This window comes from Natator depressus, chromosome 28, assembly GCF_965152275.1.
Source record: "Natator depressus isolate rNatDep1 chromosome 28, rNatDep2.hap1, whole genome shotgun sequence".
NCBI classification, from domain to species: Eukaryota; Metazoa; Chordata; order Testudines; family Cheloniidae; genus Natator; species Natator depressus.
In genome coordinates, this window is record NC_134261.1 from 8,698,848 (window position 1) to 8,703,847 (window position 5,000).

Genomic DNA, 5,000 nt, shown 5'->3' on the forward strand with positions numbered 1-5,000 from the left:
TTGGCCCTGCCGAGCCTCGCGGCTCCCTGGGTTTTCAGACCCCTGGGTGGGCTGCCGGAGCCGCTCGACCTCGCAGGGCGGAGATCTCGGCCGGCTGGCCCCACGGCGCGGAGGGCCGGGCACGCGCCCGGGCCCCCCCCCAAAGGAGGAAAGTCCCAATCGGCCCCAGGATCCGGGGACGCGAAGAGGAAGAGGGACCCGATCCGCCTGAACGCCAGACGCCCCCTGCGGTCGGGGGCGCCGGCCCGCGAAGGACCCTTCCCGTCGCGAACGTGAGCGCCACATCGATCGGAAGGCGAGAGAGGAGCGGGCCCCCCCTCCCTCCGGGGGGCGCCGACAGTCGGAGTTCGCATCCCGGCCACCGGGCCTGCACCGGGGGTGCGAGGGGACGACGGGGTCCCCGGAGGAAAAGAGCCGGAAAAGGGGGGGCTCGGGGGGGCCGGGGGCCGCCCCACCTGCCAACGTGCCCCTGTCCCCCCTCACAAGATCGGGTACAACGCGCAGATTGGTCCCCGAGGCTCATCTCTGGTTCTCACAGGTTCCGAAAAACCTGTTCTCAGAAATCTCCTCGCACCCGTCAAAATGAACTAGTCGAAAAATCCAACCGCCAATTTAGGGGGACCAATCTGAAATCCTATCCGACCTCCTGGTTCTCTCGGTCGGCCGAGGGCACTTTTGGCGACCCCATCCGGACTTCCGTGAGACTGCCGGCCATCAGGTCAACCCGTCACTTTGAATGGGGTTGACCTGATGGCCGAGCAGGGACTTAGACATTTTTTCAGCCTTTTCCTCGGGGTTGACCTGGTGTCCCGGGGGGACTTAGACATTTTTTTCAGCCTTTTCCTCCGGGTTGACCTGGTGTCCCGGGGGGACTTAGACATTTTTTCAGCCTTTTCCTCCGGGTTGACCTGGTGTCCCGGGGGGACTTAGACTTTTTTTCAGCCTTTTCCTCCGGGTTGACCTGGTGTCCCGGGGGGACTTAGACTTTTTTTCAGCCTTTTCCTCCGGGTTGACCTGGTGTCCCGGGGGGACTTAGACATTTTTTTCAGCCTTTTCCTCCGGGTTGACCTGGTGTCCCGGGGGGACTTAGACTTTTTTTCAGCCTTTTCCTCCGGGTTGACCTGGTGTCCCGGGGGGACTTAGACTTTTTTTCAGCCTTTTCCTCCGGGTTGACCTGGTGTCCCGGGGGGACTTAGACTTTTTTTCAGCCTTTTCCTCCGGGTTGACCTGGTGTCCCGGGGGGACTTAGACTTTTTTTCAGCCTTTTCCTCCGGGTTGACCTGGTGTCCCGGGGGGACTTAGACATTTTTTTCAGCCTTTTCCTCCGGGTTGACCTGGTGTCCCGGGGGGACTTAGACTTTTTTTCAGCCTTTTCCTCCGGGTTGACCTGGTGTCCCGGGGGGACTTAGACATTTTTTTCAGCCTTTTCCTCCGGGTTGACCTGGTGTCCCGGGGGGACTTAGACATTTTTTTCAGCCTTTTCCTCCGGGCTGACCTGGTGGCCGAGCGTCTCGCCGTCCGCGGCCGGAGCTAGAGATGCCCCCCCCCCCAGGCCAGCCTGCGAAGCCGCGGCCAGGATCGGGCCCCTGGAAGTCTGACTAAAAATTTTCACCGACCCCAAAAACGGTTAGGGGGGGCCTCATAAAGCCTCCGGAGCGAAAAAAAAAAAAACGGAAAAAAGGATCGGGCCCACCCGAGGCAGGGGAGTCAGTAAGGGAAAGGGGACGAGGCGGCCCGGAGCCGGGTGCCCGGAGCCGGGTGCCGGCGGCCAGGATCGGGCCCCTGGAAGTCTGAAAAATTTTTTTCACCGACCCCCAAAGTGGTATTGGGGGGGGCTCATAAAGCCTCCGGAGCGAAAAAAAAAAAAAACGGAAAAAAGGATCGGGCCCACCCGAGGCAGGGGAGTCAGTAAGGGAAAGGGGACGAGGCGGCCCGGAGCCGGGTGCCCGGAGCCGGGTGCCCGCGGCCAGGATCGGGCCCCTGGAAGTCTGAAAAAAATTTTTTCACCGACCCCCAAAGTGGTGTTGGGGGGGGCTCACGAAGCCTCCGGAGCGGAAAAAAAAAAACGGAAAAAAGGATCGGGCCCACCCGAGGCAGCGGAGTCAGTAAGGGAAAGGGGACGAGGCGGCCCGGAGCCGGGTGCCCGGAGCCGGGTGCCCGCGGCCAGGATCGGGCCCCTGGAAGTCTGAAAAAAAAATTTTCACCGACCCCCAAAGGGGTGTTGGGGGGGGGCTCATGAAGCCTCCGGAGCGAAAAAAAAAAACGGAAAAAAGGATCGGGCCCACCCGAGGCAGGGGAGTCAGTAAGGGAAAGGGGACGAGGCGGACCGGAGCCGAGTGCCTACGGCCATACCGGACGGAAGGCCCCCGATCCCGTCCGATCTCGGAAGGTAAACCGTCCCGGGCCTGGCTAGTACTTGGATGGGTGACCGCCTGGGAATCCCAGGTGCCGTAGGCAGCTTTTCCCGCTGCGAGCCAGCTCTCTCCTTTTCTGGGGAACAAGGGCAGGGTCGCCCTGCCAGGGGCCCTGGGGCTGAAGTCCCTGCCGGCCACCAGGTCAACCCGGAGCCTGCCCCTCTGCGGCCAGCAGGTCAACCCCATACCGGCAGGGGGTTGACCTGGTGGCCGGGAAGCAGAGCGGCCAGCAGGTCAACCCCATACATTCAGCGGGTTGACCTGGTGGACGGGAAGGAAAGCGGCCAGCAGGTCAACCCCATACTTTCAGCGGGTTGACCTGGTGGCCGGGAAGGAAAGCGGCCAGCAGGTCAACCCCATACATTCAGCGGGTTGACCTGGTGGCCGGGAAGGAAAGCGGCCAGCAGGTCAACCCCATACATTCAGCGGGTTGACCTGGTGGCCGGGAAGGAAAGCGGCCAGCAGGTCAACCCCATACATTCAGCGGGTTGACCTGGTGGCCGGGAAGGAAAGCGGCCAGCAGGTCAACCCCATACATTCAGCGGGTTGACCTGGTGGCCGGGAAGGAAAGCGGCCAGCAGGTCAACCCCATACATTCAGCGGGTTGACCTGGTGGCCCGAAAGCAAACCGGCCACCAGGTCAACCCGGAGCCTGCCCCCGCGGGCAGGGGCCAAGCGGACCCCCCTCCGCCCGGGCTTGCCCTGCTCCGAGCCGGGGCTTAATCCCCGTCCGGCCACCAGGTCAACCCGGAGCCTGCCCCTCTGCGGCCAGCAGGTCAACCCCATGCCGGCAGCGGGTTGACCTGGTGGCCGGGAAGGAAAGCGGCCACCAGGTCAACCCCATACTTTCAGCGGGTTGACCTGGTGGCCGGGAAGGAAAGCGGCCACCAGGTCAACCCCATACTTTCAGCGGGTTGACCTGGTGGCCGGGAAGGAAAGCGGCCAGCAGGTCAACCCCATACATTCAGCGGGTTGACCTGGTGGCCGGGAAGGAAAGCGGCCAGCAGGTCAACCCCATACATTCAGCGGGTTGACCTGGTGGCCGGGAAGGAAAGCGGCCAGCAGGTCAACCCCATACATTCAGCGGGTTGACCTGGTGGCCGGGAAGGAAAGCGGCCAGCAGGTCAACCCCATACATTCAGCGGGTTGACCTGGTGGCCGGGAAGGAAAGCGGCCAGCAGGTCAACCCCATACATTCAGCGGGTTGACCTGGTGGCCGGGAAGGAAAGCGGCCAGCAGGTCAACCCCATACATTCAGCGGGTTGACCTGGTGGCCGGGAAGAAAAGCGGCCAGCAGGTCAACCCCATACATTCAGCGGGTTGACCTGGTGGCCGGGAAGGAAAGCGGCCAGCAGGTCAACCCCATACATTCAGCGGGTTGACCTGGTGGCCGGGAAGGAAAGCGGCCAGCAGGTCAACCCCATACATTCAGCGGGTTGACCTGGTGGCCGGGAAGAAAAGCGGCCAGCAGGTCAACCCCATACATTCAGCGGGTTGACCTGGTGGCCGGGAAGGAAAGCGGCCAGCAGGTCAACCCCATACATTCAGCGGGTTGACCTGGTGGCCGGGAAGGAAAGCGGCCACCAGGTCAACCCCATACAGGCAGCGGGTTGACCTGGTGGCCCGAAAGCAAACCGGCCACCAGGTCAACCCGGAGCCTGCCCCCGCGGGCAGGGGCCGGCATACCCCCGTCCGTCCGGGGTCGCCCTGCCCCGGGCTCCGGGCTTAAGTCCCGAGCGGCCACCAGGTCAACCCGGAGCCTGCCCCCGCGGGCAGGGGCCGGCGGACCCCCGTCCGTCCGGGGTCGCCCTGCCCCGGGCTCCGGGCTTATTCCCCGTCCGGCCACCAGGTCAACCCGGAGCCTGCCCCCGCGGGCAGGGGCCAGGCGGAGCCCCGTCCGTCCGGGGTCGCCCTGCCCCGGGCTCCGGGCTTAAGTCCCGAGCGGCCACCAGGTCAACCCGGAGCCAGCCCCCGCGGGCAGGGGCCGGCGGAGCCCCGTCCGTCCGGGGTCGCCCTGCCCCGGGCTCCGGGCTTAATTCCCGTCCGGCCACCAGGTCAACCCGGAGCCTGCCCCCGCGGGCAGGGGCCAGGCGGACCCCCGTCTGTCCGGGGTCGCCCTGCCCCGGGCTCCGGGCTTAATTCTCCTCCGGCCACCAGGTCAACCCGGAGCCTGCCCCCGCGGGCAGGGGCCAGGCGGACCCCCGTCCGTCCGGGGTCGCCCTGCCCCGGGCTCCGGGCTTAATTCTCCTCCGGCCACCAGGTCAACCCGGAGCCTGCCCCCGCGGGCAGGGGCCGGCGGAGCCCCGTCCGTCCGGGGTCGCCCTGCCCCGGGCTCCGGGCTTAATTCCCGTCCGGCCACCAGGTCAACCCGGAGCCTGCCCCCGCGGGCAGGGGCCAGGCGGACCCCCGTCTGTCCGGGGTCGCCCTGCCCCGGGCTCCGGGCTTAATTCTCCTCCGGCCACCAGGTCAACCCGGAGCCTGCCCCCGCGGGCAGGGGCCAGGCGGACCCCCGTCCGTCCGGGGTCGCCCTGCCCCGGGCTCCGGGCTTAATTCTCCTCCGGCCACCAGGTCAACCCGGAGCCTGCC

The 5,000-nt window shown here is 65.7% G+C and overlaps 1 non-coding gene across 1 annotated transcript; it reads left to right on the forward strand.

The window, feature by feature from the left end:
* Positions 1 to 2,338: 2,338 nt before the first annotated feature.
* LOC141979147 (5S ribosomal RNA) lies at positions 2,339 to 2,457 on the forward strand. Its single transcript, XR_012636574.1, has one exon. It is a non-coding gene; the product is annotated as a 5S ribosomal RNA (ribosomal RNA).
* Positions 2,458 to 5,000: the final 2,543 nt, after the last annotated feature.